The 20124-nt window shown below is 38.3% G+C and overlaps 1 protein-coding gene across 1 annotated transcript in view; it reads left to right on the top strand.

The window, feature by feature from the left end:
* LOC106073878 (dopamine D2-like receptor) overlaps positions 1-20124 on the top strand; it is a 392532-nt gene that overhangs the window by 110510 nt on the left and 261898 nt on the right. The window lies entirely within an intron of this gene.

Raw genomic sequence — 20124 nt, 5'->3', positions numbered from 1 at the left:
TTGTGTGAGATTTAGCCGAATATATATATTTTAAAAATTTTAATTGATTTATGGCGGGACAAAGAGCACACTAAAAACTAAACCTGTCCAATGTGCAAGAGCTTGTGTTTTGTTTCGTATTATTGTCGGATCAAGTGTAAATGGAAGAATTTAATAATGTTCTACATTTTTAATATTCCACACGTTGCCTTTGAATGAACAGAAAATCAATGGTAAAAAAACTATTTTTTTTTTTATCTTCTAGTCATTTTTTTAAATTTTAAGTTACGTTTTTGCAGTGCTGAGTTTTTAAAATTAGTTATTTTAAGTACTAGTATTACACACCGGCTAGGCCCGTTGAATTGTTCCTAGACTTCAAAAGGTTTATTCTGACTTTAAAAGCTTCCAACCCCCCAACCATCCCTATAACAAAAAAAAATGTGTACTACGTATAACCTCTCCAAATGATCTGTTTTTAAATTTTGTGTTTTAACCTTTGGTTATTGTTACCATTTTTTAGCATCCTTAAATCATAAGGCATCCAATGTACGGTATTAGACATCACACATAGTCCTTCATCTCTTTCTCTCTCTCTCTCTCTCTGCTGGATATATGTTTTCATGCTAGTGAGATTACTTTTTTTTTGTATTTTGACCGCCTCTGAAAAGAAGCAAAAATGACGCAAGCCAAGTTTTTTTGTTTTGTTTTTGTTTTTTAAATGATAACTTAGGGTAAAAGAAAGAAATTAAAGGAAGTCCCTTTTTTGTACTACTTCTATTTATATTTTATACATAGTAGGGTCTTTTGGGGAAATACCGAAAATAAAATACAAAGGTTTAATACAAAGCTTGCGGTTTTTAACGAACTGCGATGGTCAGTCTGCAAATCTGGTAAAACCATGTCAGAGTGATGGAGCTTATGTACAAAATTTCACTCGAATCTGTACGACAGTTGATGAGATCTCTTGATCAATCATCCAGTGGTATTTTACATGTATGATATAGCTCTCTAGTTCTTTAATAGTAATACAATTGGGTAGACAATATACTTTGAATTAAACAAAACAAAACAAAAAGTTAACTACCCTTACGCAAACATAGTTTAATATTATGTTGAGATAAAGGGCCCATTTTCAGTTAAATTTTGTACTAATCGTATATAAAATGAAAGGAGCTTAGGTCCGTAGGGCGTTCAAAGCTATAGTGTGAAACGAGAAATGAGAAGCACCCCAAAACCGTAGTCGTAGTTGATTAGATTTGAATGGTATCCTGAAAGTGCAGAGAAGACGATTGGATCAAAGCAGCGGATCAACTGGAATGTGTTTGTTCATCCAAGTCTTGGAGTTCGAGTGTTTCTCGTTACGTTCCTGTTCCTTGTATCTGATCGATGAACGTCATACGAAGAGCAGAGCAAAATCTGTCTGGAAATTTGAGCTGAAAATTCATTTCCGTATGTTCACTCTCGGCATGAAGAAGAGGACTAGCTTCTCACTAGTCATCCACCCACTGGTACTTTTTAATAAAAATACTTATGGACTTTGTGTATTCAACCAATTTGTACAAAGCTTACATCAACTCTGTCTGTCTAGTTAAAACTGTGTAAACGTTATGTCTGCCACACCCATTCTCGGAACAAGCTAAAACTTAGCACAATTATTAATTAAACATGAATCAATAAAACAAAAAGAGTAACCAATGAGGCATTAAATTACTGATAATTCATTATTTTGTTTAATAGCAACAAGGAAAAGTAATATTTCAGTATTCCATATATGGCTAAATGTGTTGGGTTTAGTCCCCTTAAATAATTGTTAAAGCTAGTTCTCCATCACGAATTTTTCCAATCAAGTTGATACTTTAAACAACTATTTATTGTACCAGAAAAAATTGAATGAATAAACAAAAACACCCATTAGCCACTAATTATAATAAATATGTAAAGTTTTGATTTCCATTTTAGCACCCCTTACGAGTTGGCGCCTAGGGTGTATGGGCGCCCCCTCCCCTGTTGGTATACTAGTGTTTTCAAAAAACATGTGAACATATTTTTCGTTTTATTGTTGCATGAATTCGTATTTGGTAAACTTCAAGACAATGATAGAATAAGCTGTGAGGTTTTGTATAGCGTCTGGTGTAGAACATGGGAAACACCAATATGTTATTACACACAAATTCATTTCATCAAATGGTTTGAACTATTATAAATAACCCTTACGTGACACAAAATCAACTATATTGTTATAAAATATTTTTTTAAATTAAAAGTTATGGAAATCTCGTAATTAATGCAGTGGTTCCCAAACTTTTTCCTTAATGGAACGATTCGCACATTCTGAGTATTTGCTTGCTTATTCTTTAGAGAGATTAATTCACTTGGTTGCCTACCAGATAATTATTCCAGTAGTTTGCGGAACACTAGGTCCCCAAGGAACACAGTTTGGGAAACACTGCATTAAAGCAAAGCCAAAAATAGCAAGCTTTAATTTTTTTTTTTTTTTTGGTGTTTCCGGAGTGAAGAATGAAGGAAGGGTTGATAAACTAAGTTTTTTTTTTTTTTTGTAAAGTTATTTGATACTAGTTTGTGCACTTTCTAGCACTACATAATCCATTTTTTAAACCCTTTCCGTTTGTTGATTTTATGAAGTTGGCAACACTAAAGATCCATTTAGAGTCCTTGACCTTGTTTAGTTCATCCTAAACAACCCCACTAGAAAGACGCCACTTCAAAAGTACAACCCGAAGACATGCCAGGGAAAAGGGTTGACGTCCAACGGAAATGTCCATTCAGTTGACAACGTTCATCGTAATTTGATGTGACAATATTGTCTATTGTGATTGGCCATTCCGTAACACGTGATTACACTACATCAATCATATGGACACACACTCTGATGACAATTATATATTGAGCATACGTTAATTTCTATTTAGAGCAATCTTAGAAAAGGACACGACAATCATTGTATGCAATTTGGTCAATCATCGCTAAATCCATGTTACATACAAAGTATACATTTTTATGTGTATTTGTCTATGCTCTATATTATTCTATTATTCTATTATTATTATTTTTATTATTACTATTATTATTATTATTATTATTATTCAGCCGTTTGGGAATAAAACATTAAAATTCTTGGTTTGGTACCTTGGGAATATCGGTTTACAAAATACTTGATGTCAAACTTCAAATTTCTGGGTTTTTGTTTGAATAGTTCTTTAAAACCTAGAAACTCTTGCTTTAAGGCATTGACGTAAAAGTAATGTAAAGTTTTAATTTCAGACCTTGATGATGTAAAGGTCCTCTGTTTCTGTGGGCTACGGTTAACGAGGGTGTCATGTAGCCAGCACAACGACTAACTGCATTTACTTTTAACCAACTAATGTCAGGTAACCATATGAGCTGGGTGGACTCATAGGCGCCCAAAGATTAATAAATTCCAGTCTTCAACAAGATTCGAACCCGGGACCCTCGGTTCGATAGCCAAGCGCCTACCATGTGTGCTTATAACATTTAAAGTTTTTATATTTGAGTTCAATAGGTCATGTAAAACCATATGCAATCTAATGAACACCAATGTTTCTTAGTATTTTCTTGATATGCTAATCAACTAGGATACAATAAACTTTGAATTTAATCCAAAACCCCCATGAGGTTAGACCTGATCACTGGAAAAGCTTGTGGACTCCGACATGAAGAACCTTCTAAAGCCGGTAGACCTTGAGCAGCTTGCAGCACACAGTGGTGTGTCCTTGGAGACTCTGCTTATCCCAAGCTGTATTGGATAGTTACAGTTCCTCTGAGCACATTAGCTGCGTGGAGTACAGGTCCAGACTTTGTAGAGGACCAACATCTGGTCAATGCGTCTTTTAAATAGCAGAGAAAACAATTTTAAAGTCCATTACGTAATTGAAAGTCACATTAACTTATATAACATTAAAAACTGTTTATAATAGTCTTAAAAAGAAATAACAAAAATGTTTTTTTTTAAAGTATTGAATACTTTCACGACAAACAAAAAAAGGTCAAGGACGGTATATAACAATATGATTAATTGTTACATACCCACGTCTGTAAACGGAAGTGTCTATAATTAAGGAATCTGATGAATTAAAAAGGTGAATATACTTTTGAATATCTTTAAAAACATAGCATATCGACATTTCTTTTATTCTGTACACGGAATGCAACAAATAAGCTAGTCTTCATACTGTTACGAATCTCACTATCCAGGCTCTCTGCAAACTGCACCATACACCACCAACTTAAAGAACTTGACAAGTCAGGGCTCCAAAATAACGTAAAGGTTTAATGTCCATAAATAACAGCCAATACTGTGCAATTGGCAGCACGTAGAACAGTACAAATAGCTCTGCGATAACAAATATCTCTCCGATAACACCGTTCCGCCGTATCAAGTCTTGCACTGGTCTCTCCGTCTCGTTCCGGGCTTGCACTGGGTTCAACAGTTCAGGACTGACTTCACACACTAGGCTCGTTGTGTCGGACTCGATCACAGACCAAGATCAAGACGCCGTTCGTCTCAACTGTACTTGATAGTACTCCGCACTGAACCGTCGTAATGCTCCGTACAGAACCACACCGCTGAACTGTGCTGTAGTCGACCGTGTTCTGAACTCCTGTCGTGAACCCGCTTTCTCAACCTTGCTGTATTGAGCCCCTTTTCTCGACTGTCTTGACTGCGTCGCCTCCGCTCTTATATAGGGTCCCTACTGGCCTTCTCGAACCGGACAGAACGCCGCTCGACGTTTCTAGGTGGTCAGATGACTACAACTCTCGTGACGCCCCTGAGCTCTGTTCACGTCGGCGATCCTTCCCGAACTCTCTTGTTGACACTCGTCTCGGCCGATCGTCGTAACTCGTCACGGTTGACCGCTCGTCTAGCGCTGGCCTGGGGCGATTTGCGTCGGCTGACTACACACACACCACTACCCCCATCTGTGCCACCACCAGGTTTATAACACTGCCCCCTCCTTAGATCTGTCCGTCCCGGACAGAATCAACATCATGGCATTGGCTGTGAAGTTTCATCGCTTTAGGTGGGGGTCGATCGGTGGCAGTTGGCTTGCCTCTTGAGCTTGACGGAGTCATCCATGTTACAGTCAGCAATGGTCGCTTCCTTCTTCTTCTCCAGTTGGCCTTAACCTGGTTGCTTCGCCGTCGTGGTTTCATCGCCATCCACGTTGAGTTCAGAAAACGTTTTCTTCTTTTCCTCCAGTTAGCCTTCATCTGGTTGTATCGACCTCGTGATAGCATGGTCATCCATATTGCACTCAGCAAAAGTCGCCTTCTTCTTCTTCTCCGCCAGTTGGTCTTCATGTGGCTGCAGTGATATCGAGGTTGCATCGTCACCCATCTTGCATTCAACAAAAGTAGCTTTCTTCTTCTCCGCCAGTTAGTCTTCATGTGACTGCAGTGATGTCGTGGTCGCATCGCTCTCTTGTCGTTCGGTATTGAGGGCAGCCGTTTGGCACATGGAAAGGTATAGGATTTAAGGGCTGGGGATACCAAGATCGTTGGCCAAAGAGGTGACTTCATAGGGCTTTGCGAAGAAGGACTGGGATGGGCTTCAAATCCACAGGACAGGGAATTGTGGGACATGTCATCATTTTCAGCCTTGTCTGGAGGGCATGCTCGTGGGGCAGGTTGGTAACACTTCTCGTGCAAAGGTCCCTCGTCTTCGGCTTCAGGCTCCATTCGGCTTTCTTCATCACCATCAGGACCTTTCTCTCTCGTCTCAGTATCGGGCCAATCACCTGTTGGTTTCAGACCTGGTCGATGACTTTCATCGTGCAAATGTCCATCAACTTCAACGTCAAGCTTTCTTGGATTCTCTTCACCACCATAAGGACTTTCCTCTCCAGTCTCGGCAGCTGGACCAACGTCTGTTAGTTTCGGACCTGGCTGGTATCTCTCGACTTGCGTATGTCTCTCAACGGCTTCGTCAGGTTTCAATGGGTCCTCAATGTCACCACCAGGGCTTCTCTCGCTGAGCTTAGCATCTGGACGAACGTCTGTAGGGTCCAAGCCTCGCTGGTAGCTTTCATCATGTAAACGTCCCTCGTCAACAGGCTTGTAGGCAGAATCAGCGCTCTCTTGATCTGTTTTGCTGTTTGAGGTGCTCATATCAGGTAAAGCTTCAGCACAAGATTCGTTCGAACTATGGGCAGCTCCCATTGTCTCTTCATCTGTCTCTTTCGGCTCCACAGGTCTGTACTCCTTGTTTTCAGATTCACAGGCAGCACCACATTCATCAGCATTGCCGTTGTCACTGCATATTTCTTCAAAGCTTTGGGTGGCTAGTAGTTCATTGTTTAACGATGGCGCAGCTCCTTTATCTTTCAAGTCTCTTTGGTCGTACAGGGTTTCTTCCACCACGTCCATCGTTTTCACGACGGGGCTCGTCATTTCCTTCACTGAGGTACCCATCTTTTTAATCTCTCTACAGAACTCCTCGGTGTTCTTCTTCAATGTCACACTCATCTCTTCCAGCATGATACGGGTACTGGTGATCTGTTGCTGCATGCTACTGGTGAGCTGTTCCAGCAAGTTAGGTTCGACTTCAAAAAGATATGTGTCCGGATCTTCTTTTTCTTCCAACATGTCTTCTCGGAGGCGTGCTTGTAAAGTTTCCTTGTTACCATATACCTTCAGCCTTCGTCCACGGAGTTCTTCCTTCAGTTCTCTAAATTCAAGTTCGTACAGCAGTTTCAGACAAGCCATAGTAGATCCGATCCAATCCGATTCCGATCCGATCCCACTTCTGACACCAGTGTTACGAATCTCACTATCCAGGCTCTCTGCAAACTGCACCATACACCACCAACTTAAAGAACTTGACAAGTCAGGGCTCCAAAATAACGTAAAGGTTTAATGTCCATAAATAACAGCCAATACTGTGCAATTGGCAGCACGTAGAACAGTACAAATAGCTCTGCGATAACAAATATCTCTCCGATAACACCGTTCCGCCGTATCAAGTCTTGCACTGGTCTCTCCGTCTCGTTCCGGGCTTGCACTGGGTTCAACAGTTCAGGACTGACTTCACACACTAGGCTCGTTGTGTCGGACTCGATCACAGACCAAGATCAAGACGCCGTTCGTCTCAACTGTACTTGATAGTACTCCGCACTGAACCGTCGTAATGCTCCGTACAGAACCACACCGCTGAACTGTGCTGTAGTCGACCGTGTTCTGAACTCCTGTCGTGAACCCGCTTTCTCAACCTTGCTGTATTGAGCCCCTTTTCTCGACTGTCTTGACTGCGTCGCCTCCGCTCTTATATAGGGTCCCTACTGGCCTTCTCGAACCGGACAGAACGCCGCTCGACGTTTCTAGGTGGTCAGATGACTACAACTCTCGTGACGCCCCTGAGCTCTGTTCACGTCGGCGATCCTTCCCGAACTCTCTTGTTGACACTCGTCTCGGCCGATCGTCGTAACTCGTCACGGTTGACCGCTCGTCTAGCGCTGGCCTGGGGCGATTTGCGTCGGCTGACTACACACACACCACTACCCCCATCTGTGCCACCACCAGGTTTATAACAATACATTAGTCATTCTTTAATATAAAGCGAGCTTTCATGTGTAGGTTTCTATACAATGTTCTCTAACAAAACTGTATAATGGTGACCTACCTAGTTATAAAGATAAATATATTTACTGCTGGATAAACAGGTGAACTAATCATCCCTGTGGACATCAAAAGAACAAAGACCGAGGTTGAAACCTGCCCCTTACTATTTGTAATCTCACACACTCATATACCCATAGATGCAAACATATTTGTAATTCAATAATTTCTTCCATCACAAAGTCACACACACACACACACAAACAAGCGTGCGCAAACACTCATAACTTTTACGGACCTGGAGCCACACATTTCTTCCTAAATTTGTTCTTTGTTGTTCTATTACCAGAAAACAACACCCCCTCCCCTCCCCGCTATCAACCTCTCTCTTTCTTCTGTTTGAAATGCTTTTCTAGCAACTCTCCTAGCAATAAATACGACCACAGGCTAGTTCGGAGGTGCTGGTGTGTGTGTGTGTGTTTCTTTACCCCCCTCCCCCCTCGCTCCCCTCTCTACATTGTCCGGGAATTAAACCCCGGGGGCTGGCCATGATGAAGATGTCTTATAAACAGCAAGTAAATGGAAAACTCGATTTGCAGAGATTTCATCCGTCAGACAAACGATGACAGGAGAAAACGATATTCTACGGAATCGTTTTTTTTTTTTTGTTTTTGTTTTGTTTTTTCTTTGGATTCTTCAAATTTCACATGAAAAAAAAAAGAGAAAGAAATGGACTAAGGGCAATAAAAAGGAAGAAGAAAGGAAAAGGAGCCTGTCAAGAACATGTATTTAGTTTCTACACAAACTCGAGTTCCTTATCAGCCTTGGTGTTTTGTTTTCAAGCTGCCTTTCTTGTCCAGTTTGTAGCGGTTCTCAAGTTGTGTTGATGTTTAGTTTTTTTATGTATTTCACTTTAACAGTTCTTCAATGGCGGTTCTAAAATTGTGTTGCTGTTGTTTGGGGTGAGGAGAAAAATGTTAATTAAAATTTACTAGACTTAACTTGATTTTCTTTGACTTCATTTGATTCAACTAGACTTAGCGCGGCTTCAATTTTCTAAAATTGACTTCCTTTTGTTTTACTAAGCTTAACTAATTTTACTAGAATTGATTAGATTTTTACTAGACTTGATTTTACTAACAACTTGATTTGAATAGACGTGACTTAATTTTAGACTAGACCTTCCTGAACTTTACTATACTTTATTAAACCTGACTCTTACTTTTCTAAGTTTGACTTTGTTAGACTTGACTTGACAAAACTAAACATTACTTGAAATTTACGTTTTGGAAGTTTCACCAGGAATATGCACGATTCTAATTTTTTCTTGCACAAAAAAGCTGATAGAATCTGTCAGAAACTCGGTTTAGACATTTTCAGCAGTGACCAATAGAAAAATAACGACAAATAATAATATAGAATGACATTCAATGGACAGTGGGATGTGTGTTGATGTCCTCACACTTGCTCCATTACATCTACATCTTTCTAACATCCACTGTTTTCTTAAATCCACTATCTTTCTTACCTTCACTGTTTTTCCAACATTCACTGTTTTTTTAACATTCACTGTTTTTTTTTAAACATTCACTGTTTTTCTAACATTCAATGTTTTTTTTAAACATTCACTGTTTTTCTAACATTCAATGTTTTTTTTAAACATTCAATGTTTTTTTTTAAACATTCACTGTTTTTTTTTAAACATTCAATGTTTTTTTTAAACATTCACTGTTTTTCTTACATCTACCTTTTCTTTTTGGACGTTCAGTGTTTTTTTTTCTGACAACACTTGTCATTTTAACATCTTACGGCATTCTAACGGTTAGTTCTGACATTAAGTGACATTCTTGTATCCTTGTCGTTTTGATATTCATCCTTATAGATAAATAGATAGATAGATAGATAGATAGATAGACAGACAGACAGACAGACAGACAGACAGACAGACAGACAGATAGATAAATAGACAGACAGACAGATAGATAGATAGATAGATAGATAGATAGATAGATAGATAGATAGATAGATAGACAGGTAGATAGATAGATAGATAGATAGATAGATAGATAGATAGATAGATAGATAGATAGATAGATAGATAGATAGATAGATAGATAGATAAATAGATAGATAGACAGATAGATAGATAAATAGATATAGATAGATCGCATACAAATATTTCTCGCTACAAGAAAATCGGTACATACAAGAGTCAAACGTCGGCTGGTCATTTGAGCCGATTGCTAGGAATGACGCGGGAAATCGACGGATAGTTGACACGTTCGCTTGTGGCCCTACGTGACCGGGTTGATAACTCTGAGCACGCGCTGATGGTCAAGCCCGAGAAAAGATTAAAGGCTGCAACTGTAACATGGACCAGGCCCCTTGTCCTCTCCCCTCTTTCTCGTGCTTTGTCCTCGGGCTAGATGACAAGATGATCCAGGGATGAAATGACTGATATGATGGTGCATAATTTTCCCCCCTGTGGGGCCGACACTGAAGAGATGACTCCACAAGTCTTCTGGGGGAGGGGTTGTGATTTAATGGGATTAAGTACATAGTCTGCGTGAGTTAAGTCGTGACGTCAAATACCTTCTTCGAATAAAATAGTCAACATATTGGTTATATTTTTGTGTAGATTTACATATACTATTTTAGTACAGTTGTGTCCTACTAACCTACTTCGGCCTTGGGGCCTAATAGGCCTGAAAGTCCATTGAACAACTGACCTTGTGTCTTCATTATGTTATATGGACATAATTGTCAAGGGGCCTCTTAGGACCTACAACCCTTAGTTTGAGCATCAATGTGAAACGATTAGATGGTTATGATTGTCAGATTGGTTTTTTGACAGTCGATTCAGGAGAAAATAAAATGCTCCAGCACGCGGTTTGGTTCTAACATATGAAGGTTGTTCTAAAGCTACATTCCGTGACGCGACCGAATATAAAGTACCATTCCGTGACAAACCGATTTTAACGACTTTGAAAACATATCCCTTATTTATGAGATTTATTCCATACATTTGCGATTGAAATTTCATAGAAACGCCATGTCACGAATAGAAATAAATGGAACACGAGGATAAAGAATGGTTTCCAAACCAAACATAATTCAAAGTAAATTTATTTTTTAACTTTTACTTTTCTTAAGTTACAAAATATTGTGTTCACTGACCTATATAACCATGCTTTATAAATGTATTTAAACTTCCAAGTTATCTGTCACATGTCAAATCCTCAAATGTCCAAAGAAAAAAGAAAACAAAAAACAGGAAGTGTCTTTAATTTAAACTGTCAAACCACCGGGTACGGAGCTAGTAGAAACTCGAGGGCAAGGCCAGTTGGCTCGGTTCAAGTTTCCAGAAGTGACAGGAAACAGTAATCAGCAGGCGGAATTCAAAGCATACTTCTGCTGCCTTTTGTCTCGTTGAAATGCTAAAGTAAAGACTGTACACATTAATTAAGTAAATTGTATTTCAAAATGGAACAAGAATGGCATAGTTATGGTTGATCCTGTCATCTGACGTGACCTGTTCAATAGGTATCTGGAATAACAGCCAAAATAAAACAAATAAAAAATAAACAAGAAAAACATAAAAAACACTTTAAAAAACCAAGCATACAGTAACTGTAATTGTATCAATTAGTTTGGATCAGTCATTTTATTATACGTACTATTAACGTAGATATATTCAACTGTGCGATAAAATTTGTAACAAATTTTTCTTGTTCATCTTTTAGCTCTCTCCATGTGCTATGATCCTGTCAATTGTCTGGACCAGGTGTGAAAGGGGGAGGGAAGAAGGTGACTGTTTACATGATCGTTTTGTTTTAAATTTAAATGCATAAACAAAATTCACTCAGGGATCAATAATTCTCAAGGGGCCTAATTTAACTTATACCACCACATCTGTCAAATAGGATATCTTTCCCTTGTTAAAGATACCAAACAAACTAGTTAATTACCAAAAGTTAATTAACTAATTGGTTAAAATTGTTTTATTGATTCATGTGTTGTCAGGTAAAAGAAATATTTGCACAAAATTTCAGCTTAATTCGAGATTGGGTGTGGGAGAAATAACGTGTACAAACTTTTTACCAGACAGATTGAGTTGAAATAAGCTTTGTATATATAAACTGAGACATACATAGAACAGACAGAATACATACAATTGAGAAATAAAAAGAGATAAACATATGAATATAGATGCAGATAAGAAGAGATTGTAAAGCATACATTTACCAACAGAGCAAGACAGACAAAACAAACTTGAAGATATTACAACAACAGAAAGAGAAAAATATCAAAGAGAGAGCAAAAAGCTCAGTGAATATGTATAGAGGACGTTGGTAAATTGAGATATAGATAGATAGATAGATAGATAGATAGATAGATAGATAGATAGATAGATAGATAGATAGATAGATAGTTAGATAGATAGATAGATAGATAGATAGATAGATAGATAGATGGATAGATAGATAGATAGATAGATAGATAGATAGATAGATAGATAGATCAATAGATAGATAGATAGATAGGTAGATAGATAGATAGATAGATAGATAGATAGATAGATAGATAGATAGATAGATAGATAGATAGATATTATATATAGATAAAAACACAAGAAAGAAACAGATAGAGACAGTTAAAAAGAATGACCGGGAAGCAGGATAGAAAATAGACAAAATTACTTAGAGTCAATGCGCGGCACCTAGAGAGAGTCACATTCTTAGACATAGACAGATAAAGTCATATAGAGACACAAAGAGAGAGAGAAAGAGTCCAACTAGAAGACTATTGAGCCAGAGAAGATTAGTAACAGTAAAAGACTGAAAGAGACTAAGAAAGAGAGAAAATGAGATTAACCATGAGATTAAGAAGAGAAAAGGGAAAAAAAATCAATTCAATTTAAAATGGAAGAAATAGAAATGTATTCACAATAAGAGAGAGAGAGGAGAGAGAGAGAGAGAGAGAAAGAGAGAGAGAGAAAGAATAATTTAGAATGAAGTTTACAACAAGAGAAACAGAGTCAGTTATTAAAAACACCCGCAGATTAAACTATAACCTGATTTCTATATCAAAATAGTGAAGAAATAGATAATAGTATCTAATCCCATGTGCTGTACACATTAAGCAAATTTACAAATCTACAAGTATAATTATATGCAACATTATATCAATAATAAGAAATTATCTGCACGCACACAGATCATTTGACATAAGCCACCGGAAACTGATATGTAATATAACCAAATATCCACCACAGCGCTGGATAATTAATGTAATCACAAGTTGATTAGATGTAATGAGCCTGAAGGAGGGTATAGCTGATCTAAAAAAAAAAGACTAAATTGGACATCAGTAATCATCCTCATTCTATCCACCCTAATATAACTTTAGTAGTGAGCAGAAAACTCTAGATATTAGGAATAAGAGTGGTCTTCGTGTGTATTTATCATGGAACTCCTGGATTGCTGTGTGCGCGTTACAATTCTTTTGTTTTTATTATTATTAGAGAATTTATATTTGTGTTTCTGACAAGTTCTTCCAAAAATAAGTATTATAATATTCATGCAGGACGGCAGAGGATAACAGCTTGCAGAAATCGAGCTGGGCACCAGGGTCATAGCAGTCTGAAGTTCAGACTACAATTGAAACTTACATAAAAACCTATCTGTTTACGATTTGCTCAACTTCACCCATGTGGAGTCCATATTATCCATGTGAACAGGTGTTTTATTTAGCTTTCAGTTAGTATTATTGACTAAAACATGGGGTAGTTATTCCCTGGCAATTGCAAATCTCGAAACCATCTGGAAAGACAAAGGCATAACTCTCAGCACTAAACTTTTACTGATGCTCTCCTGGTCATGGCCACCTTCTTGTAAATCTTAAGACTCAAAACTGTAGAACTAGCCAGGAGGATCCTAGCAATGGAATAGAGATGCTATAGACAGATTCTAGGTGAGAAGCGTGGTCAAAAGGCTAAATATGCTTGGCTTGACTTGGCTACCTTTGAAGGGGGCTCGAGGTTTGCCACCCGACTCTAGCAGAGTTGTAATTACTGAGCGCCTAAAGGCAGCACGGAAAACCTTCTCCCAGATACCCCCTCCCCTTTCCCCACTGGTCTACAAATGAGATTGTACCATAGCGCTCTGAGCATGCTATAAGCATGAAAGCAACGCCATATCAAAGCTATAATTATTATTACCTACAAAGACCACATCACAAATGCGGAATATTTGAAACATAACAATTGCAAATGTGACTTGCTAACCATAGTAAAAAAAAACGCAAACTTAAAATTACTGGCTATGTCACAAGGTCCTCACGGCTAGCAAAGACCTTCCTTCAGAGAACAGTACCAGGAAAAAGAAGAGGCAGACAGAGGAAACGATGGGAAGACAATATTAATGAATGGAATAGAGTACTTACTGATAAATAGTTGTGTTTTTGAAGCTTTGTTCTTGCAGCAGAACAGTTGGAAAAAAGAAACATACCTCTTCGCAACTTAGTCCACTCTTTAAAAACAAACGTAACGTTCCATTTTGAGACCTTGTGCTCTATAGAGCAGATGATGTAAAGGTCATCTTTTCTAGAGCTTACGGTTAAAAAGGGTGTCATGTGGTCAGCACAACGACCAACCGCCTTTACTTTTACCCAACTATTGTCAGGTACCCATTAGAGCTGGGTGGACTCTAAGGCGCCCGAAGATCCCGAAATTAAAATCCCAGTCTTCACCAGGATTCGAACCCGAGATCCCCAGTTCAGAAGCCAAGCGCTTTAATCTCTCAGCCTCCAGTCCACTCATTAAATATTGATTTGTATTTTGTCAGTCATAGATCTAGATGGAGAGAGGCGTGTCAGTCATAGATCTAGATGGAGAGAGGCGTGTCAGTCATAGATCTAGATGGAGAGAGGCGTGTCAGTCATAGATCTAGATGGAGAAAGGCGTGTCAGTCATAGATCTAGATGGAGAGAGGCGTGTCAGTCATAGATCTAGATGGAGAGAGGCGTGTCAGTCATAGATCTAGATGGAGAGAGGCGTGTCAGTCATAGATCTAGATGGAGAGAGGCGTGTCAGTCATAGATCTAGATGTTGAGAGGCGTGTCAGTCATAGATCTAGATGGAGAGAGGCGTGTCAGTCATAGATCTAGATGGAGAGAGGCGTGTCAGTCATAGATCTAGATGGAGAGAGGCGTGTCAGTCATAGATCTAGATGGAGAGAGGCGTGTCAGTCATAGATCTAGATGGAGAGAGGCGTGTCATTCATAGATCTAGATGGAGAGAGGCGTGTCAGTCATAGATCTAGATGGAGAGAGGCGTGTCAGTCATAGATCTAGATGGAGAGAGGCGTGTCAGTCATAGATCTAGATGGAGAGAGGCGTGTCAGTCATAGATCTAGATGGAGAGAGGCGTGTCAGTCATAGATCTAGATCGAAAGAGGCGCCTTACTTAAAATAACAATACTTCAACAACCGTCTTTTAGACCCCCACCAAAATAAAAAATAAAACAACACACCATCACACTTTTAATGTATATAACACTATTATATAAGCACTGTGTTAATTTTTAGGACTTTACATTTCTTATTTAGAATAGAAGCATACTTGTGCAACACATTATCATGAACTGCAGTCTTTACATTTCAAATTGTAGTAATTTTCTATCCACACACACACGCACGCACACACACACACGCGCGCGCACGCAGACACACACACACGCAGACACACAGACAGACATATGCTCTTATACAGATGTAAAAATCACAGTAAACTAAGACTAGTCCTTCATGTTCACTCTGAATTATCTACACCTAGAGGAGATTAGAATTAAGATATGTGTGAAGAAATACATCTAAATAACAAAACATTGAACGAAATAAAGTTACGCACCAAAAACAAAATGTTTATAAGTTCTTAGAGCAGAAGAGATTATAGTTTTGTCCCTAAGAAATTAAAACATTAAGATACTGACTTTCAGAGACATATTTGAAAGAAATTGCGAACAAAAAAATATGTTTTTGGTAAATATGTTTTTGGTAAATATGTTTTTGGTAAATGTTTTTGGTAAATTCAATTACTGCGACTTTAAAACGGCTTAGTTGTCCTAAGCTTAAGTTAAGTAATAACAGGTTAAATTTTCGGCAAGTGGAAGAATTAGTGATTGTCAGTGAGTTAGTCATTCGGTCCAATTATTTATATTGTAGATTCTTTTCCAAACACTTCCATGACCTAATCTAAAATGGCATGGTATACAGTTTAATAATAGATGTGGACTTTATATGATCATGTTGCATGAAATCTGAGATAGTCTTAGATTTGAACCCTGCACGCTGCACTTCCTCACTTCCTGCAGAAAATTTGGGCTTGGATGTAATTATGTGGAATTTTGAAGGAACATCCGAAACATTTAAGCCTTTAACAAACATATCAAGAGTATACACTTTCAAAAAGACCACTGTCTCTTTATAGCGTGTGGACTAGCCAACAGCTGAAAAGCATAAATTTGCCGAAAGCATATCTGTTAGGTAAAAAAACAACAATACAGAAAGCATCCATTGAGAGCTAGAAGACTTCATCCATAATGGATTAGGGAGCTGATCTTTTTGCAATATTGCAATGTTAATTACGCTTGCATATCCTGAATGACATCTTGGACCAGTCCTTATATTACATGTTCCTGAGAATTCGATAACAAACAAAATAGAACTTGCGAAATGTAAAAGATATAAAGAAAATATTTCATGCGTAATTACAACTGACAGTAAGCCTAAGGGCAAAGAAATACAAATATTACGTCTAAACATTCTTGAAAGAAGGGTTTGTGCCTGTCCTTAAAATTGATCGGGTTGCGTCCCTTTGATTGAAATGATAATGACCAAAAAAAAATCGGGTCTTGTTCTGCTGGCCGGAGATAATTCATGAACTAGAGTCTCAAAAGTTGTCCATTGTCCAGTTCGTTCTGATTGTTAAACCACACGAGCCTTGCTAAAGCATTATTTCTAATCTTTATTTTATGTGGAATTTAACTATGCTATTGAATGGAAGAACAAATACAATTCTTGAAGAAAACTTGCAGTTGTCTAGAAACTGTACTTTTGGTGAAGGCGATAAATATTGTCTAATTGTCATTATGAGGAATAGAAAGTTATCTTATGTCTTAATGTTGTCTATAGTGAAATAGTATGATTTTATGTTGTCTAGAGTGAAATAGTATGATTTTATGTTGTCAAGAGTAAAATAGTATGATTTTATGTTGTCTAGAGTGAAATAGTATGATTTTATGTTGTCTAGAGTGAAATTGTATGTTTTTATGTTGTCTAGAGTGAAATTGTATGTTTTTATGTTGTCTAGAAAAAAATCATGTTTTCCAATTGTCTAGAGGGAAATTCTGACTTCTGGTAAGAATATTTTTTAAAGTTTACTCGAGGTCAAACTTTTGTCTTTATTTTATTTAAAAGATAAGCCTATGTCTCCATATTGTCAAAATGGTAGGTACATATATCCTCTACTAGTCTTAGGGTTGAGCTTCTAGCTAGTGTCATTTTGATTGTCAGTAGTCTACGTAAAAAAAAAAAAACACTTCTGATATGATATTGAGAACCCGTATATTTAAGTAACACTAAATACATAGAGGGGAGTCACGGTGGCCTAGCGGTAAAGCGCTTAATTTTCGAACCGGGGTCCCGCGTTCGAATCCTGGTGAAGACTGGGATTTTTAGTTTCGGGATCTTTGGGCGCCCAGCTTTAATGGGTACTTGACATTAGTGGGGTAAATGTAAAGGCGGTTGGTCGTTGTGGTGGCCACATGACACCCTCGTTAACCGTAGGCCACAGCAAAAAGGTTACCTTTACATCATCTGCCCTGTAGACCACAAGGTCTAAAAGGGGAACTTTAATTTTTTTGTAAATACAAAAAAGGAATTCAGAAAAATGATTTTTGAAATAGGAGAGCTTGAACCATCGTAGCTGGATACACATTTGAGATGCAAAGACAGGCGCAGACCAGGAGAAGAGAACTTAGCTAGCTGACGACAGCTTTCTCTGCAATACATGCGGTAAATAAGCCAGCTGGGCCCTTGTAGTATATTACTGCGTCAAATTATGTCCGTGTAGTGAACCACAGTACTCACTCTTAACCTTGGGAACTGAAGAGAAAATTTAAAACCAAACACAAACGAATAATGTTAAATAGTAAGGAGCTTGTTTTGATACTATTTACGTGATCAAAGCTTCAGTAGAAACTGTCCCTCTCCTAGCTAACACGGAGATACAAGCGTTAAACTTCAAGTTCTATTTCATTAACCGTTGACAGAAATGTTTGACAACATATATTGTTTACAATCAAATGAAAAGAAATCATTTTTTTAATTAAATAGGCATACTTCAATCAGAACAGATACAAAGCATTCACTAACAAACATGCACTCTCAAGTCTTCAAGACCCCTGGTCTCCCACACTGATTCATCGACGTCATCCCGGAAGCAGTTGAGACAGTACAATAGTGAGATATAAACAAGATGATGAAGCTTTCAAGTTAGTCTTTCAAAGATTGAAGTCGATTAACTTACCGTCGTTGTAAACATCGCTACATCCGGTCAAACATCGCTACATCCGGTCAAACATCGCTACATCTGGTCGAACATCGCTACATTCGGTCAAACATCGCTACATCTGGTCAAACATCACTACATCCGGTCAAACGTCATTACATCCAGTCAAACATCACTACATCCAGTCAAACATAACTACATCCGGTCAAACGTCGCTACATCCAGTCAAACATCACTACATCCAGTCAAACATAACTACATCCGGTCAAACGTCGCTACATCCAGTCAAACATCACTACATCCAGTCAAACATCACTACAACCGGTCAAACATCGCTACAACCGGTCAAACATCAATACATTGGGTCAAACAAGGCTATATCTGGTCGAACATCAATACATCCGGTCAAACATCGCTACAACCGGTCAAACATCAATACATTGGGTCAAACATCGCTACATCTGGTCAAACATCACTACATCCGGTCAAACGTCATTACATCCAGTCAAACATCACTACATCCAGTCAAACATAACTACATCCGGTCAAACGTCGCTACATCCAGTCAAACATCACTACATCCAGTCAAACATAACTACATCCGGTCAAACGTCGCTACATCCAGTCAAACATCACTACATCCAGTCAAACATCACTACAACCGGTCAAACATCGCTACAACCGGTCAAACATCAATACATTGGGTCAAACATCGCTACATCTGGTCAAACATCACTACATCCGGTCAAACATCGCTACAACCGGTCAAACATCAATACATTGGGTCAAATATCGCTACATCTGGTCGAACATCACTACATCCAGTCAAACATAACTACATCCGGTCAAACGTCGCTACATCCAGTCAAACATCACTACATCCAGTCAAACATAACTACATCCGGTCAAACGTCGCTACATCCAGTCAAACATCACTACATCCAGTCAAACATAACTACATCCGGTCAAACGTCGCTACATCCAGTCAAACATCACTACATCCAGTCAAACATAACTACATCCGGTCAAACGTCGCTACATCCAGTCAAACATCACTACATCCAGTCAAACATAACTACATCCGGTCAAACGTCGCTACATCCAGTCAAACATCACTACATCCAGTCAAACATCAATACATCCGGTCAAACATCGCTACAACCGGTCAAACATCAATACATTGGGTCAAACATCGCTACATCTGGTCAAACATCACTACATCCGGTCAGACGTCATTACATCCAGTCAAACATCACTACATCCAGTCAAACATAACTACATCCGGTCAAACGTCACTACATTCGGTCAAACTTCGCTACATCCTGTAAAACATCGCTACATCCGTTCAAATATCGGTACACCCGGTCAAGCATCGCTACAACCGGTCAAGCATCGGTACATCCGGTCAAACATCGCTACGTCTGGTCAAACAATGATTTTCTTTCGTTCAAAAGCATTACTAACTTTCTAGAACAACTCAATATTTTTCTGGCCTCATTTTTACAAGACGATTCTAACAGCGCGTCTGTTTTGATGGCAGGATTAACTTTCCTGAAAATGTTTTGAATGATAAGAAACCAAAAATAAGGAATGCACTTAGTATTATTCCAAAATTTCATAAAAGATGCATTGTCTGTTTGCAAGGATATACGTTTCAATTCAAATGTTAGATTTTTTTATTCCCATTTAAAACTCTTCCAGTTGAGCCAGATAAAGAATCCTTTTCCATCTTTCAAAAGGTTAAGTGCTGGAAATAAATTGGTTCTATCTCGAAAAAGGTTCTGATGTTGAACTTTAACAGTTTTGTTAAAAAACTCAAATAAATACCTCAAATTGGCTAAAGAACATACAGCGCTTGGTCATTGTGGTGGCCACATGACACCACCCTTAAAAGTTGGTCACAAAAATAGATGAGCTCATCAGCTCCGTGAATCGCAAAGTCTGAAGGTAAAACTAAATATATTTTCATTTTTATTTTTTTT

This window comes from Biomphalaria glabrata, chromosome 14, assembly GCF_947242115.1.
Source record: "Biomphalaria glabrata chromosome 14, xgBioGlab47.1, whole genome shotgun sequence".
Taxonomy (NCBI): Eukaryota; Metazoa; Mollusca; class Gastropoda; family Planorbidae; genus Biomphalaria; species Biomphalaria glabrata.
Note: the sequence above shows the minus strand (reverse complement) of the source record. Positions and strands in the feature narration are given on the sequence as shown.